This window comes from Nycticebus coucang, chromosome Y, assembly GCF_027406575.1.
Source record: "Nycticebus coucang isolate mNycCou1 chromosome Y, mNycCou1.pri, whole genome shotgun sequence".
In the NCBI taxonomy this organism is placed as follows: Eukaryota; Metazoa; Chordata; class Mammalia; order Primates; family Lorisidae; genus Nycticebus; species Nycticebus coucang.
The window spans coordinates 33,557,866-33,584,023 of record NC_069805.1 but is presented as its reverse complement, the minus strand read 5'-3'; the positions used below and the strand labels follow the sequence as shown (position 1 = coordinate 33,584,023).

The window sequence follows — 26,158 nt, the reverse complement described above, 5'->3', positions numbered from 1 at the left end:
AAAAGGCTGAAAAACTCTGACCTAGACTAGTCCCACTAGAAGATGGTATGACATTTCTTGCTGCACCGTGCTTTATTCTGCTGGAGACACGCTGATAGAGCAGACTTGTGAGTACCGTGGAATTAGAGGGAGGGACTCGAGTGAAAGATGTTGCCCCAGATCCCATTTACCAACTTGTCCACCCTATCCTCAGCTGATGTGAGTGTTACTCCCTTTTCTGAATAATACTCATAATCAGGTACATGTGGCTAGAAGTCTGGCTTTCTTTCTCCAAAATGTGAGCAACTCTGAAAATACGTTATTTGTGATGCAAGTCTTTCCGCATGAGATCAGTTAGAATGTAGAATTCAAATGAGACCACATTGTTTCCCTCAAACACCTTTCCCCAAGGACCAACTCTCCTATTAAATCATTTGAATCTGATTCCCAGTCTCACAGTCTGCTTTTAGGAAACACGGTCTACGAAAGACAGTGGGTCTTCCTGCCTAGGCTTATAGCCTGACAGGACACTATGCATGGTTTGATGTTTAGGTCTGTGGTTTAACTTTCTCTCTATGGGTACTTTCTGTTTCGAACTCTTCATTTTCTCTAATATCAACTGAGTTAAAAAGGAAACTTTCAATACTGCTAACTCTCAGTTGATATCTTGATTTGCTCCATATGTAGAACTGTACAGTAGTTTTTAATATTTTAGAGTTTAGCATCAGCAAATCCAAGAGAAAAATGGAAATGAGAGACCTTTTGTTCAAAAATTGAGAATGTTAAGACAACAATAGCAGAACATCAGACCAAGTATAGGGTCTTCTCAGGCTATGAAAAAGTTAAGTAAGACTGAAGATAAAAAGAAGCTGTAGAATTTCTTTTCAATTAGAGGAGAGTATCTAAGCCTTGGATTCTCACCAGGATGCTGAACATCACATTTTCTTTTCTGTAACTTTTCTCCCAAGGCTGATTAAAATCAAAGATATTTAAAAACAGGCTAAGGATCATCATGGTCACTCATGTAAAGCTAATCCGTGTATCAAGTTAGAGATTGGTTCAATGAAAAGGATGTGATTTTTTCATTGCATCTACTAACTTTAGTAAAGGGAATAATAAATCTACTTGCAAGCTATCGTGAAGATTAGAGATAATGCATGCAGCTCCTGACCCCAATTCTCATGCACCAGAGGAGCTCAGTAAAACAAAGTTAAGTTTCATCACCAGAAGAGTACATTCTTAAATCTCAGTAGTTTAGTCCCAGAGAAATGGTTTCATGAAGCTGCATTTTCATGTTTAGACATGTATTTTTATTAATTCATTAGACTTTGGCATCTTTTGAAAAACTATAGTTGAAGACATAGTTTTTTATGTTGCATTATTATTACCTCCAGTTTAAAAACCCACAAAAAACACCGAGTCTAGTGTCTGAAAATACTTTCCTGTATTGAGTGCTATTATTGAGAATGAAATGTTGTTGTTGTTGTTTTTTAATGTGGTTACCAGGGACTAAACTAAACTAAACTAATAACTAAATCTAATATTAGCTTTTATTTCATTATCTTTAGAGTTGTATAGGTTTGGAGTTTATTTTACATTTCTATTTCAAGACTTATGTAAACTATATCTGTCACTACCATGTTAGTACAAAAGAACTACTATAATACAACTATCATAGACAGTGACTTGTCAGATGCAGAGTAGTCATATACATAATTTCATTAAAGTTTCATAACCATCATTTAATATGGTCAATATTCTTATTATCAGATTCAGTTTAGAAATGAGCTAACTAAAGCTCAAAGAATAACTTCACCAAGAGATAAAAGGAGAACATGAATTCAGAATTTTGTCTTTAAATCCTGGGCTACTTTCAACACATATTCCTAAATCATTTTTAGTGGTAAGTTAGTTGTAATTTATGAATGATTTTTCTGGGTAAAAGAAAATGTTTTCCTCTAGTGTTTTTGACTCCTTACATCCGCCCACATATGATTATTCATGTGACTAAAAATGTATACAGTTATGATTTAATAAAAAATAAATAAATAAATAAAAATAAAAAATAAAAAGTTAGTGTTTTTTTTTGTTTAATCTTTGTTTCTCCAGAAGCATGCATCTTTCATGGTAGCTAACAGTATTCTGCCTATAAACCTGGGTGATGATCCCTTGTGAAGTATTTAACACAGATACCTGCATCTCCTAAACTTTTAATAAATTTGAGTATGATTCCCTGAATGGGTGTGGTAGTGGACTCATATTTTGCCCACTTCAAAATGAATTTGAGATTGAATTTAATTAACCTGCTAACAGTTCAATTAGTCAGATATTATTCCTGGGGTTCACATGAGGAAATAAGAAAGAAGACTTGAGAGTCAATGTTTTGAGAGGTTGATCTGTGATTCCAATAAAAATGTTTATCAGTTACTGTACATTAAAAGCAGTAGAAAGTGCTCTCAATTCTTGCGGGGGGCACTACGAAATATATACTATTGTCTTAATTTTTTCAAAAGAGTATCAGAGGAAAGTAAATAAACTTGCTCAATGTACAAAATAGATCAGAGCCTACTCTACTGGTCTGTCCTAAACTCCTGCCTCATCTTCCCTTTTCTGTTCCTCCTTTTCTAATTTATTCACATTTTAAGACATTTATATTGTGATACTATGCATATGCCATAAAAATTACTCATTTAAAGGGCCTAAATCAATTGTTTAGTACATTCAGAATTGCACCACCATCACCACAAGCTAAATTTACAATATTTTCCTCATCCCAGAAAATGTCTTTACCCAGTTGCATCACTCCCATTCAGTACCTTTGCCCCAGCCGCGCATAATAACCAAGCTATCTTGGTCACTCTAGAGTTCCCTCCTCTGGACATTTCATGTGAATGGAATCATGCATATGAGTTTCTTGGTGCGTGCAGCTTCTTTCATTGACATACCGTGTCCAAGGTTTATGAATGTTGTACCAGGCATTATAGGTTTCCACTTGTTACAACAAAGCAAACAAAGGCCAAAATACATGCATATTCCAAGTTCCCTTACAGTTATTGGCAATATCTTTATTCCATTTTCATTATTTATGCCTCATCGTATTTCATTATGGCTTTTGCTAACTTGACTGAGAAATGATCTACAACATATTCTCTGTTACTTAATCAGAGGGACTAGTTTCAGTAAGAACAGTTTTGTTGGCTTATTAACACGATTTTATGCATCTTCTGTAGAAACTTTCTTCACTCTCAGTGAGTAGGGCGCCGGCCCCATATACCAAGTGTAGCAGGTTCAAACCGGGCCCAGGCCAAACTGCAACAATAACAACAAAAAAGAAACTTTCTTCACAAAATAATATCTTCCATTCGCTTTATTAGCAAAATGTACTTCCAGCTCAACTCACACCCAGCTCATAAGTCACACAAAAATTCCAAATTTATGTTTTGATTGTGATTTATATTTCCATTGGGATGACTCATAAGAAACTTAAATTCAGTGGGTGCAAACAAAAATTTCTTTTTTTCCTTCATTCCCTGATCTCTGCAAATGTTTATCATAGTAAATAGCAGAACCACCTACTTTTAATTGATAGGTAACTAGGATCATACAATTGGCTTGTCCTCTCATTTTTACCTCCTAATTTAATTAATATTCAATTCTATTGTATCTAATTCACAGACTGTTTTAAAATTCTCCAGAGAAACCAAATCAATCAGATTAATAAATGCATATACGTATGTACACATGTATATATTTATTTATACAGACATATACATGTATGTTTGTATATGTATATTTATTATGAGAATTGGTTGCCAAGATCATGGGGGCTGAGAAGTCCCACCATCAGCTCTTTGCGAGCTGGAGAACCAGGGAATCAGCTGGCTTTATTCCATCTGAGTTTGAAGGCTCAGGGACTAGTAGAGGGGCCCCACTGGTTTATGTCCCACAGTCTGGAGGTCCAAGAAACAGGAGCTTCAATGTCAAAAGGCATGAGAAGGTATATATTTCATCGTAAGATTGGAGAGAACAGATTGTTTCTTCTGCCTTTTTGCTCTATCCTGGCTCATGGAGTGGATGATACCTTCTCATAATGGAAATGATAGGTCTTCAGTCTACTGACGCAAAGGCTAGGTTTTTTGTTTGTTTATTTGTTTGTTTTTTATGGAAACACCTCCAAAAAAACTCAGAAATATCTCCCAGTCAATTTGACACTTAAAATTAACCATCACATAAACCTCTCTCACATTTATCACTTTATCTCCTTCCATAATGTCACGTATTTAGTCAAAAGTATGGTGGTTCCTTACTGAGACACCACCACCTAATTGATGCTAATATTCACCTAAATGGATTGTCTGTTTGAATTGGTGCCTTCCACTCACACTTACCTGGTCATTCTGGACACGGTAGTAAAATGGACACTGAAGTGATTTTTCCTATTATTTCTTTTATTACCATTAGGCTTAGGATTAATTCTGAAAACTTTTCCTGACTTGTAAGTTCCCATGTGATTGGCAATCTACTTCTACTCTTACCCCATTAATTCCTTCATTACTCAGTGCCCCGGAAATAACCGTACATCTATCCTTGTTTTGAGGAATCGACTGGCAACAAGATCTCTTCTCGGCCACCTAAAGGTCAACTGCTTTTCTTTCTGCCAATATTCCCTTTCCTTGTACTTTATGCTAAATTCTCTTTTTCCTTCTAGGTTTAACTGAAACATCTTTGCCTAAGAGAGACCTTCCCTGACCCAGCAGGTTTGTTTAACTTCTATCTCTAAATGCTCTTACGATGTTCTGCACTTCCTTTTTAATACTTGCAATTACGTGTTTAAATCTTGTTCTTTGCCTTGATAATTCCACAAGGAGCATGATCACATCTGTCAAGTCCCGAGCCGTGTCTCAAGCATCTGGCGTAGTCTTTAGCAGACTCCGGGTATACACAATTGTCTGTAAAGTAAATAAAATGGCCAATTATCATCAAATTCAATTTTATCACCATTGTCATTAATAACAAGGAAAAAAAAAATTATTACTACTACACAGTATCAAGGAAAACATTTAGTCATAACCAGAAAAGGGAAAATAAAACAGCCGCAGAAGTGTCGGTGGGGTTTTCCCCTTGGAGGTTTTCTACATTATTTTTCAGCCAGAGGTTCTTAAGATTATATTTGCAAAATAAAATATTTTTAAACATTTTAAAGTAGGAAGGACATATGGGGGAAATTAAATAAATAAGTGAGTTCTAAATATTCATTGTATGGTGACTGGAGACTGAGGAAGACGAAGACAAATAAATTTACCGTATTTGAAAGGCTAAGTTAAATGACATAAGAGTAAAGGAAACTTTCATTAAAAAACCAGGACTTTTTGAAAATAAAATAATGTTTTTGGTTAGCTAATATTTCCAATAAGTTTTCAAATGAGGTTTTTAAATTTTTATTCCCTTTATTTTAACCGGACAAAACGTATTTCTTCCAAAATTTACTGTTTCCTTTTTGTAAAAAAATCTCTTTTTAGCAGGAAATGCCACTAGAAATAACATAACAGAAGTAAATCTAATAAGATATGAGATTTGATCTGAATATTTTTATGATTGGTGGAGATCAATGTACCAAACAATCCAAATATTTGGCACGAATAAGGCCCATCACTGAAAATATATTTCTTCTTTTCTTTTTTTTTTTTTTGTAGAGACAGTGTCTCACTTTATGGCCCTCGGTAGAGTGCCGTGGCCTCACACAGCTCACAGCAACCTCCAACTCCTGGGCTTAAGCGATTCTCACGCCTCAGCCTCCCGAGTAGCTGGGACTACAGGCGCCCGCCACAACGCCCGGCTATAAAAATATATTTCTTTTTCTTTTTAAAGTCAAGTAGACATGGATCTCCTAGGGGTACGTTGCTATACATTTTGTAATCCATACAAAATTTTATCATCTTTGTAGGGAGGCACTCTTCTTAAAACCGTGCTCTTTCAAGATTGATGAGACGTTGGTCAAAGGACATAAAATTTTAGTTATATCAGAGGAACAAGTTGAAGAGATCTAGTGTACATAACGGGAGCTACAGTTAAGAACAATATAATGTATAATGGCTAATAGACTAGATTTTAAATGCTGTCAAAAAATAGGTGTATGTGGTAGTATGTGTGTTAGATATATTGATTTAACCATTCCGCAATATGTGTATGTGTGTGTGTGTGTATATATTTCAGTATCATTTTTTTGCCTCAAACATATACACTTTTTACTTGTCAATATAATAAAAACTATGTTCTTTCCCTTGAAAATTGTTAGATAAAGCAAAGAAAAATTTTAAATGATCAAAATTAATTAAATAAACTATTTTTAAAAAAACAAAATAGCATATTTTGTATTTTACAGCTTCAACAACCATTATTCAGTTTTACTTTTGACATGTAATATTTCTTAGAAATTTTATTTTTTACTAAGAAGAATATGTTCCAGCTCCATCCATGTAAACATGAAAGAGGTAAAGTCTCCATCTTTCTTTAAGGCTGCATAGTATTCCATGGTATACATATACCACAATTTATTAATCCATTCGTTGATCGATGGGCACTTGGGCTTTTTCCATGACTTAGCTATTATGAATTGGGCTGCAATAAACATTCTGGTACAAATATCTTTGTTATGTTGTGATTTTTGGTCTTCTGGGTATATGCCCAGCAGAGGAATTACAGGATTGAATGGCAGATCTATTTTAAGATCTCTGAGTGTTCTCCATATATCTTTCCAAAAGGAATGTATTAATTTGCATTCCCACCAGCAGTGCAGAAGTGTTTCCTTTTCTCCGCATCCACGCCAACAACATATTCTTCTTAGTAAAGTATCTCAAGAATGGAAGAAAAAGTACCCAATGTACTCAGCCCTACTATGAAACTAATTTGGGGCTCTCACATGAAAGCTATAACCCAGTTACAACTTAACAATAGGGGGAAGTGGGAAAGGGGGGGTGAGTACAGGGAGGGGGATCGGTGGGATCACACCTGTGGTGCATCTTACAGGGGTATTTGCGAAACTTGGTAAATGTAGAATGTAAAGGTTTTGGCACAGTAACAGATAATGCCGGAAAGGCTATGTTAACCACTGTGATAAAAATGTGTCAAATGGTCTATGAAGTGAGTGTATGATGCCCCATGATCATATCAATGTATACAGTTATGATTTAATAAAAAAAATAAGAAATTTTATTTTTTACAGATTTTTCTCTTATCTTTTGGTATCTTTTATTTTTTCTTGACAGACCTCTGTTACACATGTAATGGAGCAGTAATCTAAGAAAAATTTTAAGAGCAATTTATATGATTACATACTTGGAAGTATATAATACTTAGAAAATAGAAATGATCAGTACTCCATATTTATATGCATCCATTATAGTACAAAATGCTAAGATAATAAACATCACATGAACTCTGTCATAGTTGAGAACTAATTGATGGACATTATGGACACAAAGAGATGTAAACATGATCGGAAATTAAGGAGAGGAGTGGTAAAAACCTAGCTGTTTGGGTACAGTGAACACTATTTTGGTGATGGGCACATGGATAACCCTGACTGGAGCAATATAAATGCTATCCTGGTAACAGAATTAATTCTAAATTTTAAAAGTGGCAACATTTTTTTTAAAGCCACTCCTGAATTTCATTGATCTTGTATGTGATTAAAATTCTTCTTTTTTATTAATTAAAGTGGAACTTGAAAACTCACAGGCTTACCCAAGTTTTTTATGTGTGACATTTTATTGGGTTGCAATCTCATGTTGAGAGCTCCCTCATAATTAGTGTTAATGTTATTTTTTGAAGCAGTTTAGCAGAATTGTTATTTTTTGAAGCAGAGAAATACTTTTTATTAAGGATTAGTGGTCCACTTTTTGAAAGAGATTTTAAACAGTCTTATTTGGGGATTTTTTTTCTCCTGGAGTGATTTTGGAGAAATCACTACAGTAGGTAGTATTGCATGAGAATTATTTACTCCTCAGTTTTAGAACTGCATCATATGAGCCATCATTCTAATAACAATAATATTCTCTATACTTAGTTGCTGTTGAGCTAAACTTGTCCAAACCACTCAAAGTATATTCAGAAATGAACAATTGCTATCCCTGTATCAGTGTCACTTTTTTCTAATTTGACTGGATTGGACTATTTTTTTTCTAATCATAGAAGAACAAATTGATTTTTATTGTTTGATGTAGCTTCATAAAATCTTCAGCTAAGACATTAAGATAATAATACTTTTATAATTCCAGCTGGCTTTCTAAACAATATAGGACAACATTGGTAGGAGAGAGTGTCTCAGAGATTTCTCAGAAAGTAAAAGAAATTTAAAAATGTAAATTGAATATTCATGTAATTGCAATCTAAATATACATTCAATGTTTAATTGTGAAGAATAATTTTTATACTATCCCAAGTTGCCATGGTCATTGTAGTAAAGAATTCCTTTATGAATGTGTCAGTTATTCTTAGCTCACAGCCTAGATGATAGACGCTGTAAGTGCATAAACTAGAAGCTAACTGTGATTTAGGTTTTGGATGTTGGTAGAGCAGAATCTTCTGCGTTGGGGCTAATGATTTAACAGGGGCAATTATTCTTTACAGAAAAATACTCCTACATAATATGTGTTGTTCTTTATATGAACTTATTCGATTATGAACAAGAACTAAATGCTATTCTGCTGTGTATTCCATCTTTTGTCACAGCATGCTATAAAAAAAGGAAAAAATGTGTCAAATGGTTTATGAAGCGAGTGTGTGATGCCCCATGATCATATCAATGTATACAGTTATGATTTAATAAAAAAATAAATAAATAAAAAAAGAAAAAAAAAGGAATAGCAACCACAGATGAAAACCACGTCCCTTATGTTTTTGAGGGAACTAATAGCACCCTTTGGAGTTGCTAATTGGCAAAAATCTGCAAGCATGGGCTTTTGAGGTACAGTTACCATGGAAAATTTGCTTTGAAGTTGGCACCTGTGAATATTTGACTTAATTTGCTTTCCAAGTTTAGGGGATGAATGGAAAACACTGTCATTCTTCCTCAGACAAGTCATTCTTGACTATTGCCATCACAGTAGTTATGGACATTTGTATAGAGGATAAGTGAGCTGATTACTAACAAACTTTCCTACTGTTTTGTAGTTATTTTCGATCTATATTCTTCTGCTTTATTTTCATTCTTAAATTTATGGATCAGTAAAAATATACATGTTTACCAAAATGTGAGAATACATTCATCAATGCGATTCTGTATTACTGTATAAGGCCTAACAATAAAATGAATAAAATTTCTTCAATATGGTAATATTAAATATCTAAGTTGAAAACATATTGTTTAATTATTGTGGTCTTGTTAATGAAGAGTTTTTCTCAAAGTATGTCACCATGTTGTAAGATTTATTTGAATACATTGATCTGTCCTTCTCTGATTAGCATAAACCAAACAGTGGCATTTATGGATAAAGATTAAGATTTAAAATAGTATACTTATAAGGAGAAGATAACTTTGATTTATATTTAAGCAATAAAATAAATATTAGATTCTTTAAATCTGTACTTGTAGGGATTATCAATATTATATAGACTATGTGAAGCAGTAGTCAAACCAAATAGACTCATAGGATATACATTAATATGAAGGTAGAAAGAGAGGTGTGTCAAAAAGGGAATTAAGAAAATGGTAAGTTAAGAAAAATTGGAGAGTACAGAGAATAAAGTGCTGTAACACAGTAACTACAGTAACGCACCAGTACAGCGAGGCAGACACTGAGCACAGTGTTATGTGCTGTGTCCTCCTTCCCTTGCTCAGTAACACTGTTATGTTATTTCTCATAACAACAAGCAAAGTGACACCTTGAAATTTCTACAATAGCTATATAGATGATCAGATTAAGTGAATACACAAATCTGAAAATAATTTATTAAACAGAAAACCATATTTGTATAAAGAAAACAAATATACATAGGGACAAAATATTCTGGATTTGATGATGCTTTGTAGTCCTGGATTAAAATACAGATTGCCTAATATTGATCAATATCCTGAGGGATCTCAATCAACCTTATAAATGAAACAACCATTGCTTATGTCCTTTCCATTTTTTCTTCAGTTTCTTTTTTTAATGCATCAAAACTGGGGCACATGAAGAAATACAAGTTGATATTCATTCTTGTACCTAACTTAAAAGAGTGAAGACAAAAAGATATCCTCATATTTGTGTTAATTTTTCTTATATTTATGTTTATGACTCAAGTAGTATTACTTTTTCAAAATAACGTATTTATTAATGCTCCCATGTATTATGTTTTAGAGAAAGTGTTTTAAATAATTAAAAGAGAATCATAATTATTTTTACCTGGGACTTTCTGATAAGTAAGATACTATATAACAAATACATGGTAAAATTAAATTAAGAATATTGCTTAAAAAGATTAGATAAGTACTTTTCTAATAAAACCTCCAAAACAATAACAAAATAATAATATAAGCAAGTATAAAGCTTACTCTAAGGATTTTGAGATGGTAACAACTGCCTTTAGTGAAAGTAATGATTAGAAGTTGTAAAGCAGGAACTTTTGTAAGTGGAAATTATAAACCATTTATCTCATATCTTCCATCGTGTCTTCCTAGTGGGTTTTCAGTAAACATATTTAAAAATTACATCTTCTTAAACAACAGTAGTTCTCATATAATTTAAGAATTGGTTAAAGAAATAAACTCCCAAAATGTCTTTAGAGTATTTCCAAGTTATATATTTAAAAGGGTGCTACTGAGAAGTCCTCCTTCACGGACTTTTGTGAAATAAGTGTAATTGAATCTTGGTGTCACTGTTTCTTCAAAGTAATAGACTAGGCATTTGTTTATTCTGCATCCTGTTTCAGGTTAGTTTTCTAATCTATAATCTGAAAGAATAATTATATTTACAAAATGAGATTCTTGGGAGGATTAAATGAGTTGATAGATCTAAAGCTTGGCACAGAACGGCAGTTAAGAAATGTTTCTCTGTCTCTCTCTCTCTTTCTCTGTGTGTGTATATGTGTAGTTCATAATGCATATAACGCATTATAGTATATAATGCATATTAGAGTCCACAAACTTTTTTAATTTTCAGTTCTTACTAAGAAGAAAGGTTTTTATTGCTGTAACTCTTCACAATTATCTCAAACCCTTTCACTTTCATTATTTAAAGTACAAAATCCAGAGATACACACGAAAGATATTTTTCTTATTTTTAAAGATTAGTTGATTGGCAGTTAAAGCAGCTAGGCAAGATACTCAGTTATACACATCATAAGAAACACAAAAGCTTAAAAATACAGATTCTATGTTCTATTCCATGAGTTCAATAATGAAGATTAAGGGCATATTGTGCATATCTGGGAATTGATAGAAATGACTGTGTAAACTTGAGTAAATAGTAAGTGTTATTTAATGTTCTCTATGTCTAAAAATTTTAACATAATTCATATTAAATTTCTAAATGAAAGTTCAACCTATTAAAAGTAGATGTTTTAAATTTAGAAATACCTACAAAAGTTTTAGAAATTAAACTTTTATATCTGTTTATTCATAAATCTATCAAGTGTTCATGAACTGTTTAAGTAAAGTGTATTTACTTCTTATTTTGATAAAATAAAACTGTCCAGCAGATTAATTAATTAATTAATGGTATCTTGATGTGCTAAATATTTTGAAATCTGCCTTTCAAAACCTAAATCATGTAGCACTAATTGTTTATATATTTGTTTCTGCAAGATTATATCTCATAAAATTTGTATCAAAATGATTTTGAATCATGTCTTCTTTAGGATTTTATAATTGTAATTCCTCAAGCCAAAACATACATTTTAAATTATTATCATTTCTGTCTTTATAATTTTTAGGTTTGTCCATATACTACTTTTCTTCCAAGCTCCAAATATAATATAGTTAGCTAAAAACTGAGAGTCAAAGTACATAAACTAGCTTTAATGTATAACTTGAATTTCCCCAGACTTTAGTAGTCTTTGACTTTTTGAATATAGGTGGGATCAGATTGATATTCACTTCTCCATTTTTACTCAGGTAACCAATATGTCTTGGAGATGGTTTCATGTCATATATAAATATGTACATATATTTTGTTGCATGTTAGTAGTTATAAAGTATTCCATTATATTAATACATAATTAAAATTTTAGTACTTTATTATATGTGTCCATGCTTTAGATTTGAGTGTTTGAGTAACATACCCAAAGGTAAGATGCAATCATTAATGAGTTCAATCCTGCTGCATCCTGTAGTTGATGAACAAATGTTCTCCAGGCAAGTTCCACTGCCATTCTGCCTACCTCTGCCTATCTATCCATTCCGCACTGAGAACTGGACCCTGGGCTCTCACGGAGACTTAGTGATCAACTTGGAAAGAATATTGTTATTGCCTTCATGTAAGTCTCAGCTAAAAAGAGCCCAAAGCAGTGATGTTTTCAGTAAACTTATAGTTTCTTAATCATGAGAAGTCTAGACAGAATTTTTCCTTTTAAAGAATATGTTGCTGGCCTAATGTGGCCCACACAAACCCCTCCCTCTCTTCCTCCTCCTCTTCTCCTAAGACATAGAACATAAGGACCTACCTAGCCTCACCTCAAAGTTCGCACTAAAGGACCTTAACCCACCAAAGCCATCAGAGCAAGCTGTGGAATTTTCCCACCCCTTGTGCCCCATATAAAAGAGGTCTCTGACTGCCCCCAGGGACAGATGCCATCTTTGCCCTGCCCAGGCAGCCAGTGGAAGTCCTTTTCAATAAACCTCACCCAAACATCTCCACTGCAGGTGTCGTCTCTGGGCTCCGCCAGTCCACCTTTCAGAAATCCCTGTGTGAGAAATTATTTTAGTGGATTTCAATGTCTTTATCCCCAGCAATGCTACTGAGATATCAGTTCTTTACTTCAATCTTTTACAGCGTTGAGAACATTAGATGAGACTGTATTTTTGTGCCATAGTTTCCTAAAAATAAACCTTTCACTCAACGAAGGAGTATATCCAGCTCATTCTACTCAGAAGCCTTATTCTTTCTCATACAAAATATTAAGGGGTTATTTGTGAATTATAGCAATGGTCTTTAATTTTTTATCACTTTGAATAAATGTTTTATTTTTTGCATAATCAGACAGCCTGTTGGTTTCTTGCCAGTTGACTTTCCTAGCCTGAGTCACAGAGTGTATGTCTACAAATGTCTGGAGCATCAGAGACGCAAGGTGATTTCCCTTTCATGAGAGTCTACATTGTAAACATTTCACTAGTGACCAGGCCCAAGCCACAATTAACTATGTGTGTTAATTTTGATTCCCCATAGATGGTCTCAGCCATGGTTAACTTTCTGTGTAAAGTTGGCTGAACCACAGAGTCCTCAGATATTTGGCAACACTTTATTAGGGGTGTTTAGGTGAGGTTGCTTTTGTAAAGGACTAATATCTAAATCAGTGGACTTTGAATAAAGAAGAGTGTCCTCCATCATGTGGGCGGGCTTCATCCAGTCAGTTGAAAGTCGGAGTAGAAGAAAGAGAATGAGCATCCCAGAGTAAAGGAGAAGCCTCCACAGACTGCATCTGGGCTGCCTCTGCAGCATAGGCTCTCACGGGTTCTGCACCTGACTGCTCTTCAATCGGGATTGGAACTTGGGCTACAGGGTGAACAAATTCTTTACAAGTAAATCTTTATCTCCATATATACACATCCTATTGGTTATGTTTCTGTAGGGGAAACTGAGCCCTGACTTTTAGCATGAGACTCGCTTCCTGCTTGAGAGACCTGGAGAAGCATGAGAATGGCATGTGAGTTGTGTGCATGCAGATCAGAACACTGGCCTCCAAGGGAGAATGTACATGCGAGGTGTGGCAATAGCAGGCCTATCGGTTATGGTAAAGACGCTCTAGATTCCAAGTTTTCTTGAGGATAGAGGCATGGTCTTGCTTAAGGTCTGAGATTTTGCAAAAACAAATTGGAGACATTCTTTTCTACATTTTCCATGTTCCCCCTTTTTAATGCTGATGTCTGATAAGTACCTTATAACTATTTTTTCCTACTTATGGTAATAAATACAACCCAAGTTTAGCTAGCTTGGGAAGGCTCCCCCCAGAGTTCCTCAGTCTCTGGACATAGACTTTGTGGCAAGCCTCTGCATTTCTGGCACCAAGACCTCCTTATCTGGTGATCCCAAACCCCTTCATGTGTCTTCTGAAAACTCTTATAATGCAGGCTTTATTAATAAATACACTAGCTTTCCACCTTGTAATATCATGGCTACATAAAATGGAACATTGTTTTGGATATCTATTATTTATTTGTAAAAGAACTATATAAATTTAAAACACATTCACCTTGTCGATGTGGGTGAATTTATGACAGGTGATGGACCAAGTTAGATGGCTGAACCACAACTCTAAACTACTGATAGCAATGGATCAAGTTAAATTTATTGTTTAAAAGACTGAAAACCACAAAACCACATCAAGCAGTATTGATTTTCCTTAAGTGGTGAAGAAGCTTTTAAGGATATCTTACAAAGTGTGTTGTACTATGTACAGGACAGCATTCCATCAATTTTGCTGAATTCAGAAAGTTGGACACAGTTTGGGAGAATTAAACAAATGGAGAAACCTTTAGATTAATAAAAGTAAACTCACGTTACCAAAGAATTGGTTGGTGGAAACTTGGAAAGGCATCATGACCACTCAGCCCTTCTTCAGGGGAACGGTTGAACCTAGACAAGCTGCGTGATGCTGTCATTAAAGATAACAGAAAAAGGCTAAGATAGCACGTGGATTGTCACGCTTCACTACTCTGTAAACACAAGCGACTTGGCCAGCTCATGAGTCATGTTCACGCGCTCCTCAACTGCATCAGACGTATGCATGGCAAAAAGCATCACACATAAGATGCTGCTTTTACAAATACCGTCACCAGGCTAAATGATCTGTGTCAGCTTGTTGTTATACACGCTCCCGCGGGAGTAAATGCTTCCAAGGCCAATCATCGTGCCTAACATCAACCACGCCATCTAAATGTAAATGCAAGATGTTTAAATTGTTATCCGATGATAACTTGAATTAAAAAAAATCATTTCAAAAATATAAAATCAAAGTAAAGAATCTTACTGTTGCTGGTGAGTCCTTTGGCTCACATTACTTTCATATCTGTGCTAGGTGCTTTGTAACATGACAGGTAAGAATTTGAATTATTGTTCATTAATCCTTAAAGGGATGTGGAGAGAGAGTCGGGAAGGAGAATAAAGCACGTTTTTAGCTTCTCACATTATTCATCTGCTACACATCAATATTCCCTATAACATCTTGCCAGTACTTACAATCTGCAAGATTTTGTAGTCTTTGTTAATTTATTTTCCTAGGGGTACCATAACAAATTATTGCAGACTGGTGTCTTAAAACAACAGAAATTTATTGTTTCACAGTTTTGGAGGCTAGACGTCTACAATAGAGGCGTCAATAGCACCATGCTCCCTTTGAAATCTCCAATGTTTTCCCTTTCTAGCTTCTGGGTTTTGCAAGGTACGGTAGGCATCGCCTGACTGTTAACTGCAGCATTTCAGTCTCTGCCCTTGTTGTGACATGGTGCCCAGAACCTGCATGCTTACCTTGATCTCACCTCTTGTAAGCACATCACTTTAGTCTAACCCACTCTGAAGGAGTTATCTATGTGTAATGACTCTATTTCCAAATAAGTTCACATCATGAAGTACCAAAAATTGGAACTTCAATATTTCTTTTAAGGGAATAGAATTCAACTCATAAGCAACACTACATATAAAGCTATTTATTTTAATAAAAATGGAATGTGACAATTTATTTGAAGAAATGTAATGGAAATTGCCTATGGTAGGAACAGTTTCGTCTCTACCTCCTTACTATGACCCCAGATACATAGACTTTAAAGTACTTTTAAAAATTAAATTGACTCATGAATTTTATTCAAATGAACAATTATTAAGTTTAAGGGATATTTAACAATAGCCAATTTGTTCTATAATCACAAATAGCCATTTTTCACTTATCAGACAAAAACTGTAAAGATTGGTTGACTTCTGTGACACTATTAAAGTAATTGAGAATCTGCTACATTTCAGAAATTGTGCTTGATAAGAACAATGAGATAGGCAAGATAAATGGATAAATAGAAAAAAATATAATAAATCAAATGTCCTCACAGCTGTATCAATACATAGGATCATGATTAATAGGTAATAATAACTGACAGCCTCTTCTTCAATGTTGCAATTATATCTTCCCATATAGCAACACCCATCAAAATTTACCTCAAAGAATCATTTCCAAGTAAATAGTTAAAAATATGGTGGGTATGGGGAGTGAGTTTATAAGAAGAAATATGCTTGTTGCTGAGTAATCATAGTGAAAAAAGTAAAATAATCTACAACAGGAGTATAATTAAATAAATATAACACACTTACATGATCTTTTTTTGCACATCAAAATGTATACCAGCATATGTAAAATTTGATAAATGACTAAAAAACTATAATTTTAGATTTTGCTGGCAAGCTTACAAATACGGGTTTCTTTTTAAGCTTTCAAAATTCTGTAATAATGGATCATCCCTTATAATCATAGAAAAATTGACTTCATTAGAATTTAACATGCATATAAAATTTTATAACTACAAAATTTCAGAAGTATAATTTCTAATAAAAATTTACTGTACAAAATTTAAAACTTCTTAACACAAAAAATAAGTGAGTGAAGTAATGGTGATTTTTTTTGGGGGGGTCAAAGGGGTTTTCTTTCTTTTTTTCTTTCTTTTTTTTAATTAAACCATAGCTGTGTACATTAATGCAATCATGGGGCACCATATACTGGTTTTATATACTATTTGACATATTTTCATCACACTGGTTAACATAGCCTTCCTGGCATTAGTTATTGTGTTCAGACATTTATATTCTACATTTAAGTAAGTTTCACATGTACCCTTGTAAGATGCACCGCAGGTGTAATCCCACCAATCACTCTCCCTCCGCCCATCCTACTCCCTGCCCTCCCCTCCCTTCTCCTTGGTTAATCAGTCTGATTTAAGCCTTCTACATTGCATATCAAATCATCACACATTGTTCCCCATAAATGTATACAGTTATGATTTTAATTAAAAATTAAAAAAAATTATTGTACAAAACATTTCTATAATGAAAAGAATGTACTAAGCAGGCTAGATAAACTAAAGCAATAAAACTATATTCACAATTTTTTTTTTTTTTTTTTTTTTTTTTTGTAGAGACAGAGTCTCACTGTACCGCCCTCGGGTAGAGTGCCGTGGCGTCACACGGCTCACAGCAACCTCTCACTCTTGGGCTTACGTGAATCTCTTGCCTCAGCCTCCCGAGCAGCTGGGACTACAGGCGCCCGCCACAACGCCCGGCTATTTTTTTGTTGCAGTTTGGCCGGGGCTGGGTTTGAACCCGCCACCCTCGGCATATGGGGCCGGCGCCCCACTCACTGAGCCACAGGCGCCGCCCTATTCACAATGTTTTAAACATGCTCTGGAGCTCTAGTTATTTCAAAATAATCTAGTAGTATATGATGAACGCACTGGATCCTGAATGAAGATTATCTTTCACCAGCAATTAGAGTAAAATAAATGGCATTATCAATGCAAAATAATCCAATAATGAAAAGACACCCATTTTGAAGGTAAATATCTTTAAGCTATTTCTCCCTTATCCTTTTGTTAATTAAAAAAAAAAAAACAAAACCTCGGGCACTTGATGAAGGTTGAGGGGTTTTCACTCAGGTCCAGTCTCGCCCCTGATTAATGTTACTGACAAAACAGAACAGAACAAGTCTGCGGTTCCCTTGCAGAAGAGAAGCTGAATTGAGCTCCAAATCAGCTTGTCTTTGCTCTTGTACTGTCTATAGGCTGACGATCCCCTGAGGGCCAGGTGCGTCTTAGGTTTAGTAAAGCGGACCTCTGGGTCAGCCCCGCCCTGGGAGTTTCCCTGGTTTGCAAGTTGGAGTTGCCTCAGGCAAACTCAGAGTCTCTGGTTGCCCAGGGAGACAGGTGGTGTGGCTTCAGAATATTCGGTAGTGAGCCGTATTGCTAGCAAAAGAGGGCTGCTGATTTATGGCTCAGGCAACGGCTGCTCTGGTATAGCTCCCCTCCAACGGTCCTCTCTCTGCTCCTGTACCCCAGAGTCTGCACAGACAGGCTGCAGCCCAGCACTGTCTACACCCCTCAAGCAATCACCCAAGAGTCTGGACCCCTGGGGGACAGGCCTCCAGACCTTGGAGCGAGAGCAGAGGGGAGTGCAGGGGAGCGCTGGGAGCCTGGAGTTGTGGGCAGAGAACACACAGAGCTTTATACAGTTTTATGCTTGGCCGTACTGTCACCAAAAGACGGCTGTTGCACTGTGCTTCAGGGAACTGCCACTCCAGTGCAGTCCCCTCTCCGCCTACCGACTGGGACTGGCCTCCAGACCCCAGTGTGAGCGAAGGGGAGCGCTGGGAGCTCAGAATTCCAGGTAGAGACTATATACAGTTTATACAGTTTTATGCCTGGCAGGAGGATGCCATGGCACCCTAGTAGGGGAGATAGGTCCAGTTTTTAGAGGGTCTCTCCCATAGAGTGTAGTGGGAGGACTTTTGAACTCTGCCCGGTTGTTTATGGGGCATTCTGAGCCGTTCTCATGGGGGAGGGGACTCCCGTCCACTTGGTGATGGATTTTGTACCTTTTGTTTGTATCCTTGTGGTCGCAGCTCACCTCAGCGGGGTTGACGTGCGTTCTACAACCTTCTCTCTTAGTGCAGCTCAAATCCACCAGGTTACTTGCTGAATTTTTGTCCTTTAAGTCTCCTTCTGGACAGGAGCCTCTGTGGAAAGCTGGCTTCAATCAGCCATGTTGTCTCCTCCCCGGAATGTCGGTTTTATCCCAGAATCTCAAGGCTGGTTCAACATACGTAAATATATAAATGTAATCCAGCACATAGACAAATTAAAAAACAAAGACCATATGATTCTCTCAATCAATGCAGAAAACGCTTTTGATAATATCCAGCATCCCTTCATGATCAGAACACTTAAAAAAATTGGTATAGAAGGGACATTTCTTAAACCGATAGAGGCCATCTACAGCAAACCCACAGCCAATATCATATTGAACGGAGTTAAATTGGAATCATTTCCACTCAGATCAGGAACCAGACAAGGCTGCCCATTGTCTCCATTGCTTTTTAACATTGTAATGGAAGTTTTAGCCACCGCAATTAGGGAAGAAAAGGCGATCAAGGGTATCCATAAAGGGTCAGAAGAGATCAAACATTCGCTCTTTGCGGATGATATGATAGTATACCTGGAAAACACTAGGGACTCTACTTCAAAACTTTTAGAAGTGATCAAGGAATACAGCAGCGTCTCAGGTTACAAAATCAACACTCATAAATCGGTAGCCTTTATATATACCAACAACAGTCAAGTTGAAAAAACAGTTAAGGACTCTATCCCATTCACAGTAGTGCCAAAGAAGATGAAATATTTGGGAATTTATCTAACAAAGGACGTGACAGATCTCTATAAAGAGAACTATGAAACTCTAAGGAAAGAAATAGCTGAAAATGTTAACAAATGGAAAAACATACCATGCTCATGGCTGGGAAGAATCAATATTGTTAAAATGTCTATACTACCTAAAGCAATATATAATTTCTTTTTCTTTTTTTTTTTGTAGAGACAGGGTCTCACTTTATGGCCCTCAGTATAGTGCCATGGCCTCACACAGCTCACAGCAACCTCCAACTCCTGGGCTTAAGTGATTATCTTGCCTCAGCCTCCCGAGTATCTGGGACGACAGGCGCCTGCCACAATGCCCGGCTAAGCAATATATAATTTCAATGCAATCCCTATTAAAGCTCCACTGTCATACTTTAAAGATCTTGAAAAAACAATAATTCGTTTTATATGGAATCAGAAAAAACCTTGAATAGCCAAGACATTACTCAGAAATAAAAACAAAGCAGGAGGAATTACACTACCAGACCTCAGACTATAGTACAAATCAATAGTGATCAAAACAGAATGGTATTGGCACAAAAACAGAGAAGTAGATGTTTGGAACAGAATAGAGAACCAAGAGATGAATCCAGCTACTTACCGTTATTTAATCTTTGACAAGCCAATTAAAAACATTCAGTGGGGAAAAGATTCCCTATTTAACAAATGGTGCTGGGTGAACTGGCTGGCAACCTGTAGAAGACTGAAACTGGACCCACAGCTCTCATCATTAACCAAGATAGACTCTCACTGGATTAAAGATTTAAATCTAAGACATGAAACTATAAAAATACTAGAAGAGAGTGTAGGGAAAATCCTTGAAGAAATTGGGTTGGGTGAGTTTTTTATGAGAAGGACCCCCCGGGCAATTGAAGCTGCTTCAAAAATACACTATTGGGACTTGATCAAACTAAAAAGCTTCTGCACAGCCAAGAACACAGTAAGTAAAGCAAGCAAACAGCCCTCAGAATGGGAGAAGATATTTGCAGGTTATGTCTCCGACAAAGGTTTCATAACCAGAATCCACAGAGAACTCAAATGCATTAGCAAGAAAAGAACAAGGGATCCCATCGCAGGCTGGGCAAGGGACTTGAAGAGAAACTTCTCTGAAGAAGACAGGCGCATGGCCTTCAGACATATGAAAAAATGCTCATCATCTTTAATCATCAGAGAAATGCAAATCAAAACTACTTTGAGATATCATCTAACTCCGGTGAGACTAGCCTATATCACAAAATCTCAAGACCAGAGATGTTGGCGTGGATGTGGAGAAAAGGGAACACTTTTGCACTGCTGGTGGGAATGCAAATTAATACATTCCTTTTGGAAAGAGATATGGAGAACATTTAGAGATCTAAAAATAGATCTGCCATTCAATCCTGTAATCCCCCTATTGGGCATGTACCCAGAAGACCAAAAATCACACCATAACAAAGATATTTGTATCAGAATATTTATTGCAGCCCTATTCATAATTGCTAAGTCATGGAAAAAGCCCAAGCGCCCATCGATCCACGAATGGATTAATAAATTGTGGTATATGTACAGCATGGAATATTATGCAGCCTTAAAGAAAGATGGAGACTTTACCTCTTTCATGTTTATATGGATGGAGCTGGAACATATTCTTCTTAGTAAAGTGTCTCAAGAATGGAAGAAAAAGTACACAATGTACTTGCCCTTATTTTGAAACTAATGTAGGACCTTCACATGAAAGCTACAACCCAGTTACAACCTAAGAATAGGGAGAAAGGGGAAAGGGAGGGGAGGGAGGGGGGAGGGAGGGGGGAGGGAGGGGGAAGGAGGGGGATCAATAGGATTACACCTGTGGTGCATCTTACAAGGGTATATGTGAATCCTAGTAAATGTGAAATGTAAAGGTCTTAGCAAAATAACTAAGAAAATGCTACAAAAGCTATGTTAACTAATGTGATGAAAATGTGTCAAACGATCTATGAATGAAGTGTATGGTGCCCCACAATCATACTAATGTACACAGCTATGGTTTAATAAAAATAAATAAATTAATATTAAAAAAAGAAAATTACAACATATGAGAAGATTTAGAAAAAAATATGTAAAACGTTTTATGTGACTTTTCACAATAATAAAAATTGTAGTTTATTCATTGTGTACATTAAGAATATCACATGGTATTATATTCTTACTTTGCATTAAGAATATGAGCAGTCACCAGCCTTAAAAGATTCTTTTTTTTCCATTGTTTTTTGCAAATCAAAATAAATGACTGCTTTATAAATTTACAAGTTCTAACTCAGTTACCTTAATCTATATCTTCAAAAGACACATTTCCTAGACAATCATGAGGCAGAAATCTAACTGTAGGACATGAAACATTTGACAATGGGTCCTCAGAGGAAACATGTATTGTGGCTGAGCTGAGCAGGAAAGGCTACACAAAAGAGGTGATAATCAAATTGAGTGGAGTCGCTTATACTTATAAACAAACTATGCATTTTTATACCACCTAATCTTGGAAATGACAATGAAATTCTACTTGGCATTTCTAACCTCCAATATATTGTATTCCAGTCAAACTCATACTCCTAGTTCAGAGGCCCAGGTGTCACCCTTTCTGGGAAGTTTTCTCTAACCTGTTCAGATCAAATTAGGAATTTCTTCTTTGAATTTCCCATTACCAATTACACACTCGATCTCTAAAGTAAAATTTACTTTACTCTGTGATAATTTTTTATGTCTACATCCATGACAGAATTAACTTTTTCTGGTTAGGATTACTGTTTTTGACACTATATCATCACCACTGTAGAGAAGGCATTCTGATAAAGTTTTAAAAAAGCTTTTTATTTATATTAAATAATTAATATTAAAATTAATTGCCTATTTAATATTTATCTGAGCATTTTATCTTTGTTCTTGCTCCCTTTATTTTTTATTTATTTATTTTTTTATTAAATCATAACTGTATACATTGATATGATCATGGGGCATCATACACTCACTTCATAGACCATTTGACACCAACAACAGTCAAGTTGAAAAAGCAGTTAAGGACTCTATCCCATTCACAGTAGTGCCAAAGAAGATGAAATATTTGGGAATTTACCTAACAAAGGACGTGAAAGATATCTATAAAGAGAACTATGAAACTGTAAGAAAAGAAATTGCTCCCTTTAAAATTACAGTGCTGTTCACTGTATAGGAAAGTGAGAATTTTTATTCTCAAAAATATATCTCAAACATCTAAGGTACAGGAAGTAATTTGATTCAATGACAGTGAAAGAGAAATTCATAACATTTTTATTGAACCTAGGGTGCCTCCAAATCAGTAAACATCTTAGCTGTAAAGACATAAGATAGAATGAAGAGAGAGAACAGTCAGTGCTTCCAGGAAGGTCCCAAATGCCAACCTGAATTCTAATGCATATTAAATGCAAACTAACAGATAGATCTTGATTTAGAAATGACAGAAGAGACAATAACCAGAGAGGGGCAGTCAAAACCCATTTTACATTTGGCATTTTCAAATACTGTTGATTCCCAGAGGCAATAAATTATATTGTCATCAGCAATAGTAATGTAAAGGGTATTAAGAAATATGTTCTATACTTAAAGTAGTTTCTATTTAATAGGTATTAACAAGATGTCAACAAAAGTAGGTAAAATTGAAAAGGCTCAAAATATTCAAATAGTCAATATTCAAAATATTTAATACTCAAATACTCAAAATATTTAATATTTCTATTTTCAACACAGAAATTACTTTGTTTCTTGGTGCAGAGGAAACGGTTATATCTTTTGATAGAATTATATTTTTTAACCAATATTTTGATCCTGGACTTTCTAATTATCATTACTATAAATGCTATTGTTTATCTTTTGCTAGCAATATGTAGGATGGAAAAATATTAGGAATAAGGTAAAATAAAATACTCCTAAAGAAGAAGCACACAAATATATATAAAAAGAAGCAAATAACAAAGAAAAATAGGCTCAAAGATTTCAGACCAAGTATGACATATTGGAGACCATACTTCTCGACAGTTCAAGGTTTTGGATAGAATACATTAAATGTTTTTCTATAAATTCTTCCAGAACAAAGAAACGGTTACTAAAGACCATTATGTATTAATGATATTAATGTTTACATTTCAAAGATGGTTCTGGAAACTGTAAAGATAAATTCTTTTTATGGTCAACTTTCAATTACAAGTCAACTTTTATTTTATTGTTTATTAGAATTTAGTACTCAATCATTTTTTTTTCATATTTGTGTTTTATTGTTTGTGATTCATCAAGGGTACAAAAAAGATTACACTGATTATAAAGTTCCACTTATAATTGTGTCTCTCCCTCAAGAGCTGTGCCATACACTGTGACCCTTACCCCCATACAGGAGGTTTACATAACATTTGCAAGAGTTTAAATAGATTAAGTAATAAAACCTAATCTTAAGAGTTTGCTTTGAAGAATTTGGGGGGAACATACTCAAATTCAGTTATTCAGCTCCTTAAAAAAAGGCATTGTCTATAAGCTTTATCAGACCTATTTTATCCATTTTTAAGTACATGATTTCTGATCAATTTCTGAATTATACTCATAATGTAGTAACTCTAAATCAGAGTGCCTTTTTCTTTCCTTGTCGGTTTTGAATACATTGTTTTCCTTTTATCAACACAAAGAATTGAAATTAAAAAATTTCATTTAGCTGAAAGTTGATGAGTTTATTTCCTAATAATATTAACTAAAAAATTTAAGACCTTTTTTCAATTTTCATATATACTGTAATCCATTTTTTTCTTAAATTACAAAGATTTTAAATGGATCTGGAATGATAAATAAGACTTCACCTCCTAGGTATCTTTATTTGTTCCCCTTTTAAAACTAACATAAGTTTTAGGTTGACTATGAATAGATAAGTAAAGTCTTATTACTTATTTTATTTTGTTTTGTTTTGTTATGTTTTGGGGATGAAGTCTCACTCTGTTGCCCTGGGTAGAGTGTACAGTGCATGACATCATAGCTCACGGCAACCTCCAACTCTTGGGCTCAAGTGATCCTCTTGCCTCAACTGCCTGAGTAGCTGGGACTACAGGTGCCCACAACAATGCGTGGCTATTTTTAGGGATCTTGCTCTTGCTCAGGCTGGTCTTGCACTCCTGAGCTCAAGCAATCCACTGCCTCTGACTCCCAGAGCTCTAGGATAACAGACATGAGGCACTATGTTTGGCCAACTCATCCTCCACTAAAATAGAAAAAAAAAGAAAAGAAAAAGAAAGCTTTAAAAAATTTTGGTTAAATAAAATAAAAGCAGAAACCTGATAACTGATTTATTTACTTATTTGCTTGCTTCCTTCAGACACAGCCTGAATGCAGTATGTTGTATGGTCATGCCTAGGGCTCTATTGCTAAATAACAACACTGTAACATATGGTATATTCTATTTTATGAAGCAAAAGTTTCACAGGCTCTATGGGTCAAAACACTTCCTCAGTATTCTCACCAGGCAAAGGAAGCTCAAAGCTTTAAGAGATCTTTACAGCATCTAGAGTACCCTCTAGACTCAAGTACTGGCATGCTAACAGGAAGGATGTTAAGGTCTCTTCCTGTTAACATGCTAGTGCTTGATGAGGAAAGACTGGTTACTTCTGTCCGTGCTGCTCCCCGACTCAGACTCATGGATAGTCAGCTCTGCAACTCATTTAACCCCTAGGCTTCTTCCTCATTTAGAAGTGATCATATTACCGGTGACCCCCTTTAATTTTCTTGCATACCAATGTGGTCCATTTGTAAGTAAACTTTTGAATCCTAATAAACATCTCATTATCGCTTGGAATTTATGTTGCATTTAATTCTTATTATTTTTTCTTTTTTTTTTTTTTTTTTTAAAAAACATAAGAGAAGGTTTAATTTTTTAAAATTATGTAATCAAATTGACAAGTCGGGACATTAGAAAAGGGCTACAAACAGAAAAATTTTAAAAGAAAAGCAAAAACAAAGAAAAAAGACAATTAAAAAATGCTAAATATGAAAGTGATATTGATCATGGACTTTGTAGTACTTCCCCTTTAACATCAAAAGTTGATTAGTTTTATTCTTTATTAGGTAGAGAAAGATGACTAAGTATTAAATATTTCTAAATATTATTTTTTGACAAGAATAATATGGATTCTAAAAATCAACTACTTTTTATTTTTTTATTTTTTTTTTTATTATTTTTTCTTCTGTTCTCAGTTTTTTTTGTCTCATGCCTACCCAAATATTCACGAATACAATGTTTTGCTTTTTATTTCATTTTTCCTGGAATCCATTCATATAATCCATATAATACGAATATTATTACATTTTTATTATTAATTATAGCATCTATCAGAGATGCACACAGGGTCATGCTATGGTTTGTTTTAATGATTTTTCTATATGGACTGGGAATAATTCAGAACTCTTTGTGAAACATCTCTAATTCTGTGATTCATTGAATATTTATCTTTACACAAAGAAAGGCAATTTAATATCATATCTCAGAGAATTTTGGCTACAATTTAACATCATTCTGGTCAACAAATGAGTATCTCCACTTATGTTTTGTCTTTGTCATAAGGGAAAACTTTAAAGGAA

The 26,158-nt window shown here is 35.0% G+C and overlaps 1 long non-coding RNA gene across 1 annotated transcript in view; it reads right to left on the bottom strand.

Annotated features, from left to right (window-relative positions):
* Positions 1 to 4,338: 4,338 nt before the first annotated feature.
* The window catches only part of LOC128579190 (uncharacterized), a 34,112-nt gene continuing 12,292 nt past the window's right edge, over positions 4,339 to 26,158 (bottom strand). Inside the window, exons 2-3 of the long non-coding RNA XR_008378064.1 lie at positions 18,742 to 18,955; positions 4,339 to 4,928 (exon numbers count right to left, since the gene is read on the bottom strand). This is a non-coding gene — a long non-coding RNA (uncharacterized LOC128579190). The remainder of the gene's footprint in view (positions 4,929 to 18,741; positions 18,956 to 26,158) is intronic.